We start from the raw sequence: 14,998 nt of genomic DNA, 5'->3' as shown, positions 1-14,998 counted from the left end.
CAAACCACTTACCCAAGGTCCTTTCATATATATGTGAGATCTGGGATTCAGACCCAGGTCTGTATGTCTCTAAAGACTGGGCTTTTCACCACGCAGGCAGTATCTTATTGGATATCAAACCCAGAGTTTTATGTCCAGTTCCACCTTTGCCAGGGCTTCCTGCCTACAATGCAGCCAGATTTCCTGCTTTAAAACTTCAAGTAGAACTTGAAGAAAGGGTGGAAGTTATGGACTATAGTTTCCTGCCTTGTGTGACTGTAAACATGTCCAGCCTTGTGTGACTCTGAATATGTCCAGAGCAGACGGTATGTATAGGGAGTGGGCATGGAAACACATGGCTGCTTACACTGAGGGGGGAATGGACTGAAAATGAGGAAGGGAAGTCAGCATGGTTGGTAGGGATGCTCTACCCAAAACAGTCAGTTCCTATCTCCCGTGTCAAGATTGGAAATGGTGTTTAGAATCGATCTACTACTGTTACCCAATAGAACTTTCTTGTAAGGATGGAATTGTTCTATATATACACTAGCTGCATGTGGCTATTTAGCATCTGAAAAGTGACTTGTGAACTGAGGAACTAAATTTAATTTCAGTGAGTTTTAACTTAAATAGCTACGTGTGGCCAATGACATATTAGACAGTATAGGTATAGAGCATCTCTCTGCTGTATGATTTTGCCAGAACTGTGAGTCCAGGAGCTAGATCCCTATTTCCATGTTTGGATGAATAAGAATTAGTCTCCCTCCTCCCCACCACCTTTTTTTAAAGTAGGCTCCATGCGCAGCACAGAGCCCAGTGCAGGGCTTTGAATTTATGACCCCGAGATCAAGACCTGAGTTGAGATCAAGAGTCCGATGCTTAACTGACTGAGCCATCCAGGCATCCCAAGAATTAGTAAACTTCATAGGAGAAACTGTGAAGTTAGACCGTCTAGGCTTGAAGCCCAGCTCTTCAATGTACTGTCTGTGTAACCTCTCTGTGCCTCAGTTTCTTTATCTGTAAAATGGAGTTTAAAAACTACAACTACTTCATAGCATTGTTGTAAGGAGTGAGGGTTTTAAAAGTACTTTACATAGTGCCCAGAATAGAGTAAAAATAATAAAGATATAGAAATGAACAAGATATATTTCCTATCCTCAAGAAGTTTTTTTTTTACCACTGCTGTGTCTTTAGGATTTTTATTTATTACACTTCCCCCTATCCAATGAGTTTAAGTAGTATACATAGATGAAGCAGTATGAATCTAAATCATATGTATAGATCAGCAATATTTGCTGTGTGTGTGTGTGTGTGTGTGTGTGTGTGTGCATGCGCACTTATGCCTGTGTGCATGTGTGCATGTGTGTGTGTATAGCACCTGCAGCACTTGGATATAGTAGGCACTCACTAATGGATAGCAGTTTTTCTCTTGTTGAATGACATCATGTGGTATGCAGAGATAAAATGGACCAAACTTTTGCTGCAATCTTGGCCTTCTGCATACTGGATTCTCTGGCAGGACAGGCGGGTGGTTCCATGATAGGGTTTGCTTTTCTGCTTCTCTTCTCTTGGCCCCTCATTTCAGGGGCTTCATGAGATTTGGGGATGTGAGGGCTCTGGGGGTGGTGGGTGTGTCCCCAAATCCAGAAGTTCATCAAGGGACTCAAAATCATCATTTGTTCTGTATTAATCAAGTTGCGTGTAGTAGTTGTTTTTTCTTTTTCCCAACCTCCACTGATTTTCTTCTGAGGAATGAACACTTATTTCCTTTAGAGAACCATACCTCCCCTCACAATTCACGTCCTTCAGTAGGTGATTCTGACTCTAAGAGCAGGCATGTGATTTTGGACCAACTAATCAGAGCACTGCACGCCCTTGCCATGGCAATTGAGCATAAGGGACATTTGGCCCAAATCAATCCAATGAAGTTCAAGTCAAAATTTCTGGGAAACTCTTGTAAAGAAAGAATGTGTTTCTTTGCAAAGGACGTATACAGAAAGGACATCATCTGGAATTGCCAGGGGACATTACATGGAGAAGGCCTGACCTGGAGTAAAGTCAACCCAAAGCAAAGCAGCACTGAAAGACAAAGGGTCTGACCCTGGAAGACTTACTTCTCTTGAGCTCTGGCCCACCTGTGCCTGAAGTTCTGTTGCTACATTTATGTTGATGAGCCCAGACTTCTGTTTTCTTACTTAAACCACTTTGAGTTGAGTTTCTGTTTTTTATAACCAAAGCAGGATGTTCCCTCTGCCATTTTCTTCGTGCTAAGGGTGTTGTTCCCAGCAACTCTGCAGGAGTAGAGGCCAGATGACCCACACCCCCCTTCCCATGGTAGCAGCCTCTGGAACCCTAATCATAAAAGACCAAATGGCAAAAGTTACTCACATGCTCATGGCAGCAATTTTAATGATGTCCTGTGTGGGGCTGACCCTAGGAAGGGATTCTAAAAAGGGCTTTGCTTATGTAATTTAAATTCTTAAAATAACTGTAGATTGAATCTGAGAATCCCGCGGGGCTGCTGACTGCCTAACCTGGGATGGAGAGGTCAGAGAATCTCAGTGAATGAAAAATAGGCTGACAGCAAAATAGGCTAAGAGCAAAATCATCTCTTATCCTCGGCAGAGCATAAGAGTGGGTCAGGACTCCAAGTGGCAAATTAGTGACTTTGCATTTATTTAACGACTTCTCAAAAATACTGTCAGCAGCACAGGAGGAGAGCTGACCCATTTCTGAGTCTGGAATTGATAGACTAATAAAAGTAATCCTTAAAAATAGCTTTTCCTTCTTAAAATACACTTCCCATTGAGAAGCACCCAGAAGAAAATTTTTATCTGGGCCCTGGCTCATTTTTCCATGGTTGAAACAGAGTAAGACAGAAGCTTTAGTATACTGGGAGGTTATTTGCCTGGATACTGTGCACAGGGGTTCCGTTCCTGAGTGGAGACTCCAGCCCGGGTTTCCTGGTTCTCCTTAGTGAGCCAGCTCCTCCTCCTCCCTCAGGTTGGGAAGGGGGCAAGGCCACAGAGGCTCCCAGACTCACTTCGCCAAGAGCCCAAGAGCGATGTATCTGGTGTTCACATCCTGTTCCCATCAAACTGAAACCTGGAACCTGGAGAGTAAGAAGTAGGGCCTGGAGTGCCAAGAATGACAACTTGGAACAGGGCAGGGAAGTCCTCTGGCTGCTTAGATTATCCTGGGGCTTGAGTGGTCAGGAAAGAGAGAAGAAACCAATCTTCAGAAGAAGGCAAACCCTTCAGGACTGGTTGTGATCTGTGGACAATGTAATTTTCTTGGGCTTGGGTATCTCCTTTAACTTGCTAGCATGACACTGACATTGAGACCCCCTTGTGGTTGTTTTTCCCCCCCAAGGAATTTCTTTCCTACATACGCAGAAGAAAATGTCTTTCTTCCATGTTCTATACAGCGTTTCCTGTACAAGCAATAGTTTGGGATCTATATCCCCTCTCCTCTATCCATATGTCATGGTAATGAAAATCCCCTAAGCGGTGTTTCTCAAAGGGAAGACGTAGACTATTGGCAGCAATTCTTCCTAGGGCATCTGACAAAAATGCATATTGCAAAAACCCACCACAGACCTACTACATCAAAAACTAGGGGGACAGGGCCCAGAAATTTCCATCTTTGAGATTATTTCCAGGCATCCTTTATGCGCACTCAAATTTGAACCCCACGACCCAATGGTAAGAACAGGTGTTTTGAGTTGCCAGGAGCAGATGCAGAGCAGAGGCATCTAACGCCCTCTGACGTTCATGGGAAGTCCCACGTGAAGGTGTGGTGTTTGAATTTGGTGGGGGGGGGGGGGAGTAAGAAACTAAGGACAGAAGTCCTATAATTCTGTATTTTTCTTCCCACCTCATTATCAGAGCAGTTAGGTCCTGTTTTTCCCTAGTTCATGGGGAGAGGTTTACCTAAGCAATTCCAGAAGCTGCAAGTTTCTTTCCAAATTCAACTCAAAGTCACTTTCATGAAATTTGTGGTTAATACTATTTGTGGACTTTAAAGGTTTGGCTGCCTCTTGTGCCACCAGCGATGGCAGTGTGCTATGAGAAATATCTTATTACAGACCATACTCTGCATTTTTGGGGACAGTAGTGATTTTACAGCCATACCTTTTGAGCTCTGAGGCTAAATAAGGCCCATGGGAGGGACAAAGGAAAACTGAAAATCTGTTTCAAGATTTCTTAACTGGAATTTGGAAAGTTTGGGAAATAGGTACTAGAAATAATTAAAGGGATATGGAGTACAAAATGATTAACAGATGTGAACTGAACTGAAGGGTCTTTCTAAGAAACAGACAGGATAAGGCAAGAGTTGTCCATAATGGTATTTTGATGGTGTCTCAGGGCACCTGGGTGGCTCAGTCAGTTAAGCAGCCGACTCTTGATTTCAGCTCAGGTCATGATCTCAGGATTGTGGGATCGAGCCCTGCATCAGGCTCTGTGCTGAGCCTGCTTCAGATTCTCTCTCTCCCTCTCTCTCTCTCTCTCTTTGCCCTCCTCCCCCACTCATGCTCTCTCTCTCTCAAATGAAGCTTAAAATAATTTGAATGGTGTCTCATGGAAACAGTCAGTATAAAAGTGGTAAAATGCCTGACCCCACAATATCAAATACCTTTACTAAGAAGCCCTCCCCTAAAGTGAAGAAATTGAAAAGGAAAAAAAAAAAAAAGCAAAAGCAGCATCCTGAGCTGTGCTCTTGTTGGTAGTTGCTGAATCTACCAGGAGTATGGAGAAAAAAAAGTATGTGATGATTATGATGAGATCCAGTACATCCATTTCCTGACCCTTACTTTTTAATCCTTAGAATGATGCTATGAAGTAAATACCGTAACAAAGGAAACTTGGGACCTGAAACATTGAGTAACTTGCTGAAGACACGTGCATTTATCATGTATTGTGGCCAGGATCTGAATCCAGGTTACTGTGCTAATGGTAGCCTTTATGATGAGTGGAATCCAAACTGCAAGCAAGGAGCAATCCTTGAAGCTCATCTGCCCTACAGTGTACTGAGATGTCTAACAGCGCAAATTCAAATCAAGACCACAAGACACTTGTTAGCAAAAAAGTGAGAGACAACACATAAAGCCCATAGTGTCTGCACAGATTAAACAAGCACCCCATAATAATAATGTTCGTCATCATTATTATCATCCACATTTATCATTATGATCGTTACTATTATTCCCAAAAGGGGTCAAATTTTAACGTTGCTTAATCTTAGAATTCTCTAGAGCTAACAATGAAAGTCTAGATTAAAAATAGAAAAACAAAGCAGGTGGTGAGTAGATTCAACTGCTGTAGGAAATTTCTGCATGGCTCAGTATTCGCTAGAGGCTCAGTATTAGCTAGAGAGTGACAGAGGAGGGTTTTGAGCCCAGGCCTGATTCCAGTATCTGAGCAGATCCTTCCATATCCAATTCTGGTCTTTGCCCTTGAGCCTCTGCTCACATATTTCTCCCTGCCCAGAAATCCCCGTGTTCCCCTTCTTTTAGAAAGATATTGCCTTAAACTCTTTCTGGAACTATCATAGAGACATATTTCAAAGTAGAGAGTCTCCCCAGATCACCATCTTTGGTACATTTTCTATCTTTCCGACATACGGGACTAGAGCCTGTTGTCTGTTGTCAGCTCTGCTTTTCTAGTTCGTCATAGACCACTTAAGGTCTAGTTCTTATAGACCACTCAAGGTCTATAGCTCTATCCTTGAACCTTCCAGAGGACATTATCATTTTTTCCTTTATTGCCTTTATTCCCAAATAGACTGTGAGTCCTTTGGGAGCAAAACACTTGGCTCAAGATCTACCACAGAAGCTGGTATATAATAGGGGCCCGATGCATCTTTAATAAATCGATGAAAAAAATCATTGAACTCTAACGTCAAGAGTTACTTAACAAGTTATTAGAAGTCCCCATATACCTGCCATGAATGATAAGGATTACCGGAGCCTCAGCTCACAACATCTAACTTAAATGACAAGTAATGCTGGTCCCAGTGGTTAAAAACACATCCACATTTTAATGAATGGAATTGAAATGCCTTTGAGGTTCTGGAACATACTTTCAGGGTGCATCCACCAGAACTCTTGGCTTATTTAAGATTTCACATATAATTCTTGTCACTTAGCATCCCCAGGCTTGAAAATTGGCTCATGCTGAAAGGAATCTCTGGGGTAAGAGAAAATCCTGATTCCCTGATATGCTCCAACAGGGACAGAAGGGTGGCAGTCTCATTTCCTGCCAACTTTTTAAATTATGAATATTTTGGTATGATGATAAGTAAGTGAGACAAACCTACCAGGGAATCAAATAACCCAGGAACATGAAAACATAGATTATTGTTTTCCTTCCCTTTTTCTCTCAAGTTGATTTGTTTTGCCTTTGCAAAAGAAAATAAGGTCAGGTGGCAAAAAAATTGCTTGGGGAAATTTAAGTCTACAAAATCATAGTAAAAGGAAATTTATTCTCTCTTAGTCACACTATCCAAATGCATAACTCTGCTCTGGTTTCCTTAGAATTATGGGCAAATTATTTGAGTAGTTTAAGATCTCTTTTATACTATGAAAAAAAAAAGTCACCCTGCTTGATACCTGCCCTCCCCACCCCCCAAATACCTTTCCAGATTAAGGTAAACTCTTTAGGAAACACCTCTTTGAAATATTCATGGTAAAATATAGACTGTAAAAAAAAATCCTAATTCAGAACAATAATGGAGGTGAGAACAGACTTCCTTTTAAGTTTCTGGAGTGAAATAAAAAAGCTTGGATTTTATGGCATCTTTTTGTAGTAATCTAAAACACGGTTTTTGTTATGTTAATGAAACACACACTACGATTTGAGGACTCACTATATTTTCCTTTCATACAAAAGCACTCAGAATCCAGACAGATTAGGTTAGGGCAAAGACTACCTTTCCCATCACCATTTTATAAGCAAATCTTCCAACATCTAGCATATGTTAGTTGAATTAATGAGAGCAATAAACAAAGAAACCAAGATTAGCAGTGAATGCACTCAATGGAAAACTTCATCTTACTCGAAAATCTTCTCTCCTTTTTTTGTCATTTGAATGTTATTGCTAAATATAAGATAAGAATGCTTTCTTGTATACTTCCCTTTATGTTCCACAGACTTTATGTTCACAGACTTTCTGACTCACCCCTATTCATGATCAAACACAAATTTCACAAAAGGTTTAATTGCATCTAGACTTTAATAAATATTCCATTTGGGATCTGCAAATAAGACTATAGGAAGGTGGGGGAATCTTTTTGTTATGCAAATATAAGCTAGGGGAAGCTCTTTCTGAAAGCGATTTTGCTGAGCCCTCAAAAAGCAATGTTTGAATGGCCTTTTCTTTCTTTTTTTCTTCCAGGAATGTCAACCTCATTACAAGTCTGGTTATAACATCCTTATTTCATGGTCCTTTGGCAAATAAGTTCTTCTTGAGATGAATTTTGACAGAATATAAAACGATAACTTCATGTATTTGTATACACTGTCTCAAATGAAGCACTTTATTCAGGTTGGAAGGTAATGTTTTTTTTTTTAATTTTTTTTTAATGTTTATTTATTTTTGAGACAGAGAGAGACAGAGCATGAATGGGGGAGGGTCAGAGAGAGTGAGACACAGAATCTGAAACGGGCTCCAGGCTCTGAGCTGTCAGCACAGAGCCTGATGCTCGAACTCACGGACCGCGAGATCGTGACCTGAGCTGAAGTCGGCCGCTTAACCGACTGAGCCACCCAGGCGCCCCGGAAGGTAATGTTCTTGATAACAAAGTGGAATTTTTGTAGAAACTTTTCCAATAGGACCTGTCCTCTGAGGAAGGCAAATGCTGGACATATCTCTTTTAGTCTGCCCATTCATTGGACAGAAATTCATATATAATGATAATTGCTTTCATTTCCTGAACATGTGCCACATATTGTGCTAAGCATTTTAGATGATAAACTTGATTAACTTTCACAAAAATCCTTTGCATTATTGGTACTTTCGTTGCCACTTTAAAGGTTGAAGAACTGAGGGGCACCTGGGTGGCTCAGTTGGTTAAGCACCCAACTTTGGCTCAGGTCATGACCTCACTGTTAGTGAGTTCAAGCCCCACCCCAGGCTCTGTGCTGACAGCTCAGAGTTGGAGCCTGCTTCAGATTCTGTGTCTCCCTCTCTCTCTGCCCCTCCCTTGCTTGCTTTCTGTCTCTTTCTCAAAAATAAATAAACATTAAAAAAAATTTTAAGAAAAATAAAATGATAAAGGTTGAAGAACTGAGGATCAAAGAAGCAACTGTCTTTTTACCAGGTCACATAGCTGGTAGAACCAGGATTTGAACCCAAGTTCAAATGCAAAATTTGGTGTTTTAGATTCTTTTGTGTATCTTTAGATTCTGTTTGCGTATCTTCTTTCTTTGGAGAAACAACTCAGTTAATAAAACAGGAGGTACCTAGGCATGTTTTGCTCGGTGAGTCATTTCTTTAAGAATTTGGAGAAACAATAAACCATGGCAATAACAAAGGTAATTATGCACCCCAAAAGACCAAATGTTTGACTCTGGGACTATATCAGTACTTATGGAATATAAAGTTGATATGCAGATGTTAGCAGTTTGCCTTTATCACCTAGATAGATACCAGTTAACTTGGGCAAACTTAGGTAAAAAACCAAACCCTTAGCAGGCTACAATTGTTCCTATTTTTTAACTAGTTCCTCCTTTGGCAGATTAATTTTAAAGTCATATATTTTGTATCATGAATGTGGGCACAGTTTGAACATTCACCCGTTTTCATCCGGCAGCTAGTAAGATGTCAGCCAGAAACTGAAGACTCAGTCGCCCTTGATAGCCCTGAAAAAATAATTGAGCCCCATGATGGGAAGTTACTCCATGATGAAGTCATTCCCGCTGTCTGTCAAGTCACTAGAGGTTATACTCATGCATGGGAGGGAAAAAAATGATTACTCCGTTTTATGTGATTACACACCCTATTGCCTAAAGGCATCATCACACACGCATTGTTTTCCCTTTTCCGCACATTTTCTGAAGCAATCAAATGGGTTATGGCCACTGCAGGGTAAATGCGCTGTTTTAACGTCTTACTGGCAGACAGTACAGAAAAAGTACTGGTGACTCATAGGAGTCTCATTTTGTTGTGCCGTATAAATAATAATGCAAAGAAAGAGAAGGCCTTATGATTTCGGTCTATTTGCAGTGTCTCCACTGTGAGTTGACTTTGAGTGCAGAATATTCTTTAAACATTTATTACATTTCCTGTGATGAGTTGATGAAACGCAGATTGATTTTCACTAATTTGGGGGGCGCCTGGGTGGCTCAGTCGGTTAAGAGTCTGACTTCAGCTCAGGTCACGATCTCGCGGTCTGTGAGTTCGAGCCCCGCGTCGGACTCTGGGCTGATGGCTCAGAGCCTGGAGCCTGCTTCCGATTCTGTGTCTCCCTCTCTCTCTGCCCCTCCCCCGTTCATGCTCTGTCTCTCTGTGTCTCAAAAATAAATAAACACTAAAAAAAAAAAAGTTAAAAAAAAAAGATTTTCACTAATTTGGGGGAAATCTGTACAGGGGTGGTTTTATGGCATGAAGTAATATTGCCCTGCAAAGAAGGGGAGAAAAGTATCTCTATGGTAGTTGATGTGCCTGCTCAAACACATTCCAAGGGCTCTCCTTAAAATCCTAGCCAACTCTTCAAGTTTTCCACTTTGCCCCATCTCTCACTTAACTCTTCTCTCATGCTGAGACACCTTCTAAAAATGTAGTAGAACAAAATATCAGAATGGGTGGAGCAGGGGTTGGGGGTGGGTATTAAATCTACATTGGAAGATCATAACATCCACTCCCTCCAAGACTTGTGTTGTCCCTCTTGTGTTGATTCTCATAGCCTACCACAGCTTTCCAGAGCTAACTTGCCTTTCTTTTGAGGGGCAAGAGGTTTTTCACTGGCTTCAGTGAACCATGTCCCCTCCCCACCTTCCCAAAACAAACACAAACAAACAAATAAACAAACAAAAAACAAGGGCCTGGCCTTGTTATTCGGAATAAAATTTTGTAATGGTTATCAAGAGCATCACCATCTCCACTGGCATTGATTGGAAGCTTACTATGAGCTAGACTTTGTTGTAAGCACATTCATGCATTAATTCATCATCTTCTTCAAAGACATTCCCAAGTAAAGTGCCAGAATTCCAAATAAATATACCTGGTAGAGACCCACTATTAAAAAACAAGTACAGAGGTTCATCCAGATTCTTGGTTGCAGGATAATCAGGGAGAGAGCTGAGAGCCTGAGCCCCTTGGTGAAAGGTGGTAGCATGGATTGTGATCTTGCAGGGAGAAAGGCAAGTTTCTGGCTCTCTGCCAGGGTGTTTTCCTACTTCCTATCTCCTCAAGAAGAGGGCATATTAATCAGATTTATTAGATGATACACGCCAGTTGAGGCATATTTATGAGTGGGCAGGTCACTGTGCATTAAAGAGCTATGGCACCCATATATATCTCCTCTTTTTTCTTTTTCCATGTGACTGGAGTGAGTGGATTCAAGGCCTGCAATCTTGGGGCATGCCTATCTCTCTTTTTTTTCAGGCATGCCTAATGGTATGAATTGTTATTTCAGTTTCCTGTGTCTTGAAACTGGCCAGAAAGTAATAAAACATCAAAATATGAATTCTGCACTATGAAGGTAGAGGTTCTGCTTAAAGTATAAAATATACATTTCACTTGAGCATTATCAGAGTTCTGTGCAGGGGGCCCAGTAATCATCATAGTGGCATTGTGATATTCATTGGCATTTTTCCCTTGCATATCTCTCACAAGGACAAAGGATGGTGAAAGAACAGGATTTGTACACTCATAAGTATGTGGTTGGAGTATCCCAAACGCTGTCACAATGGAACCTTAGGTTCTTATAGAAGTCCACTGCTCCTCATAAGTCATTAGGTACAACTTGTAAGTGAAAAATAACAGCATGTCATTATCTCCCTAAATATTCTTTTGGAAACACACCGGGCAGGAATTCCCTTCTGATGAAAGAAACAAGAGAAGAATAGTGGCACTTTTACCGACAAGGGGCTGGAATAATGGACTCTACTATGGAAGCGGAATCGGTGTCACTCTGTGAAGAAGAGAAAGAGGAAGAAGGACACTCTTATGAGCAAAACCCAGGCCTTAATCTATGAAATTTCCCTTTACTAGATTGGTTTGGCATGAAGGTGAGTAGATCTAATTTAGAGCATTTTCCCCCAATATGTGCATCTTCATAGACGCCTGACCTAGATGATAGTATCAGGACCCCCTTCATTAGAACCCATGCTTACATTTTAATTTACTTTCTCTTCATTCACCAAGCCTCTCTCAATCTTTTTCCTATTCCTTTCTTCCTCTAAAAGATTAGGTATTTAAAAGAGCTGTATGTTTCAGGGTAGCCCAAACTGAAGGAATTTGCTATTTTCAATTATTTAAAACTGAAATCAAATGTGTTAATATAAAAACACCCTGATTTCAGTCATTCCTACATACGATCCCCAGAAAACTTCCCAGTCTAAAGCTAATTAGAAACAATTAAATATAACTCACATCATCAACTCAGAAAATCTTGTTGAGAAGGTGAAGACATAAGGATAGCAGCATTTACCAAAGTAAGCCAAATTGGAGAATTTGGCAAATCCAGTAAATTGTCTACTTAATATCTTATATGGCAACAGATATGAGGGTCCTTTTTTTCTCTTTGATATGCTGGCATATTGCCATATCCATGTCAATGCAAAAGACTCAATTCTCCACACAGTGCCCTGTCAACACTAGAATATATTGCATTTCTCTCTACACCATAGCCCCCCACTTCAATTAAAAGATACTGTATATGTAAGAAATGTGATTACCCTTGTGAATAGTTGGCTTTCAGAATTCAAGTCAAATATTTATTGTAAAATATGTTTTTCCATTTTTCATTATCTTAACTAATAAAGTGGTTTTCCAAAAGCAATTCCTGTAAGTAGTATTATTTTATCATTCTAAAACATGTCTTATTGCCTGGAGTGAAAGACAATGTTTTTGTGTGGCTTGATTTTATTATTTTTAATTCTATGATTATCCTTTCACTCCATCATAACTCCCTTCATGTAACTTTAGTAAGATTGATCAAATGATAAAGAGTAATGATGAAGGGTAGGTTTCTCACAGAAAATAACCATTTGTCTAAGTCCCTGAAAATACTATCCAAAACAAGACAGAGATCAATTAAATAAATAGGCAAATATTATTTAAGGATTACTTTTTAATTTAAGGATTAAATTAATATTATTTAAAGATCTATTCCTGGATTTTTTGGTGTGTTTAATGTTGTTTTTCCTTTTGATTATCCGTGCCCAAGTTCTGGTCATCTCATTTATTACAAGTCCTTCTCTCACCAGTTGAAAAAAAATGTTCAAACCTAAAATCTGTTGAAAATTTTAATTCCAGTATAATTAATATACACTGTTGTATTAGTTTCAGGTGTGCAATATAGTGAGTCAACAATGCTACACATTACTCAGTGCTTGTCATGATTAGTGTATTCTTTTTTTTAATATTTATTTATTTTTGAGAGAGAGAGAGAAAGAGAGCAGGAACAGGGGAGGAACAGACAGGGAGGGAGACAGAGAATCCAAAGCAGGCTCCGGGCTCTGAGCTGTCAGCACACAGCCTGATGTGGGACTTGAACTCACGAACCATGAGATCATGACCTGAGCTAAAGTCAGACGCTTAACTGACTGAGCCATCCAGGCACCCCATGGTGAGTGTATTCTTAATCCCCATGATCTATTCCACCCATTTCCCTACCCACCTCCCCTCTGGTAACCATCACTGGTTCTCGGTAGTTAAGAGTCTTTTTTTTTTTTTGCCTCTTTTTTTCCCCTTGTTTGTTTCTTAAATTCCACATATGAATAAAATCCTATAGTATTTGTCTTTCTCTGACTTATTTCACTTAGCATTATACTCTCTAGCTCCATCCATGTCATTGCAAATGGCAAGATGGCATTTTTTTTAATGGCTAAGTGATATTCTATTGTATATGTATACCACATATTTTTTATCCATTCATCGCTTGATGGATACTTGAGATGTTTCCATAATTTGGCTGTTGTAGATAATGTTGCAACTAAACATAGGAGTGCATAGGACTTTTCAAATTAATGTTTTCATATTCTTTGGGTAAATACCAGTAGTGGAATTAATGGATCATATGGTAATTCTATTTTTAATTTGTTGACAAATACTTTTAATATAACATTAATTTAATTTTCTTGTCATTCCAAGGAAAGTGAATACAACTGATACCAAAGCGTCTATCAGTTGCCAATAACTCTGATATCTCCTCATACTTGTAGCCTTTTACATGATCACAGAAAACCCTTCGGAAAACAATGGAGAAACTCTAGGTCGAAATAAGAAAAACTCGGGTTAGTGTTTCAGTCATTTCCATCCTCTAGACTTCTGCTTTCAGTAGGGGAGACTTCAAAAATCAATATTATAACTTCTGCTTTCATGATATGGTTTCCAGATGCCTGACTAAAATTTATTCCATCACCTTGAGGTTATTCAAATTTCCTACAAAGCAGAACTGGATGTGGGGGGCAAACATGTAAGCATCTATAATAACTTATTTGTGGGCACCTGGGTGGTACAGTTTAGTGTTTGACTCTTGATTTTGGCTCAAGTCATGATCTCACAGTCATGAGTCATGAGATCTGTGCTGACACTGTGGAGCCTGCTTGGGATTCTCTCCCTCTCTCTCTTTCCCTCCCCTATTCACATGCTATCTCTCTCTCAAAATAAATAAACATTTAAGAGAAAAATAAATAAAATAACTTATTTGAGGATATACTTGTCTGTATCAGAATCTATGGTAGAATTATATTTTGAAAAATCAAAACATGGATATTAACAAAAGGTAGACAGATATTAAGAGGCTTTGGATGTGTTCTGGGGTTATTTTTGTTCTTGTTCATCAAAATTTGTATCTAGGAAAGCCACGACTCTTGGTTTAAGTGTCTAAGGAGCTCTGGTTGGCATATCTTATCATTAGCAGTAGCAAAGAGCTATAATATCCCCAAGGACTTTGAGTTAACTTTTAGCTAAGGTAAAAGATATCTTTGAAAGGATGTACATTTTAAAAGACTCTTGTCTTGAAAGAGGAAGGGGAAGGGGTAGAGAGAGAGGGAGATACAGAATTGGAAGCAGGCTCTAGGCTCTGAGCTGTCAGCACAAACTCTGGCATGGGGCTTGAACCCACGAACCGTGAGATCATGACCTGAGCCACAGTTGGATGCTTAACCAACTGAGCCACCCAGTTTCCCCCTTTTGTTTTAATTTTTTTAAAGTATTTCTTATAAAATTTCTGTAAGCCTCTCTGATTGAAAACCCATGAGATTGAGAAGATCATTAGATTTTTATCTAAACAATGTCACCTTTAATATCCAAATCATAGGTTTATATGATTAACAAAACATAGACACTGAATTTTTGTTTTAATGAGTATAATTGGGGAAAATACCCCATAAATGGCAAAAGAATTTGTAAAAATACTACGGTAAACAAAACTTTATTATAGCAATTGAGAAATTCCAAAAGGTTCTGAAGACAGAATCATGGTCACTCTTCTCCCAGTGTCTAATGTGGTAATACTTAAATACCTCAGCTTGCTTAAAGAAGAAATTTAACCAGTAAATGGCCTTTGTTTGGCCTTGAAGAGCACTCCCTCTTCAAATCACCATATTCTCCCTGGGTAACTTAGTTCATTTTTGTGTCCTAAACATAATCCCTCCCCTTGGCTAAATGCATTATTATTTCAGCTCTTCTTATTTTCCTCACACCCCCCCTTACCTACCCATACCCCGTCTCCATAGCACTCTGTATCTTACTTGGTCCCTTGTCTTATCAGTATGGGTTTGCAATTGTTCCACTTGTAATGTCTTCTCTCTTTGCCATTCATTCATATGGTTCCTTCCTTTGAAATTTA

This window comes from Prionailurus viverrinus, chromosome A2 (genome assembly GCF_022837055.1).
Source record: "Prionailurus viverrinus isolate Anna chromosome A2, UM_Priviv_1.0, whole genome shotgun sequence".
Lineage (NCBI taxonomy): Eukaryota > Metazoa > Chordata > Mammalia > Carnivora > Felidae > Prionailurus > Prionailurus viverrinus.
This window is presented reverse-complemented; position numbering follows the sequence as displayed.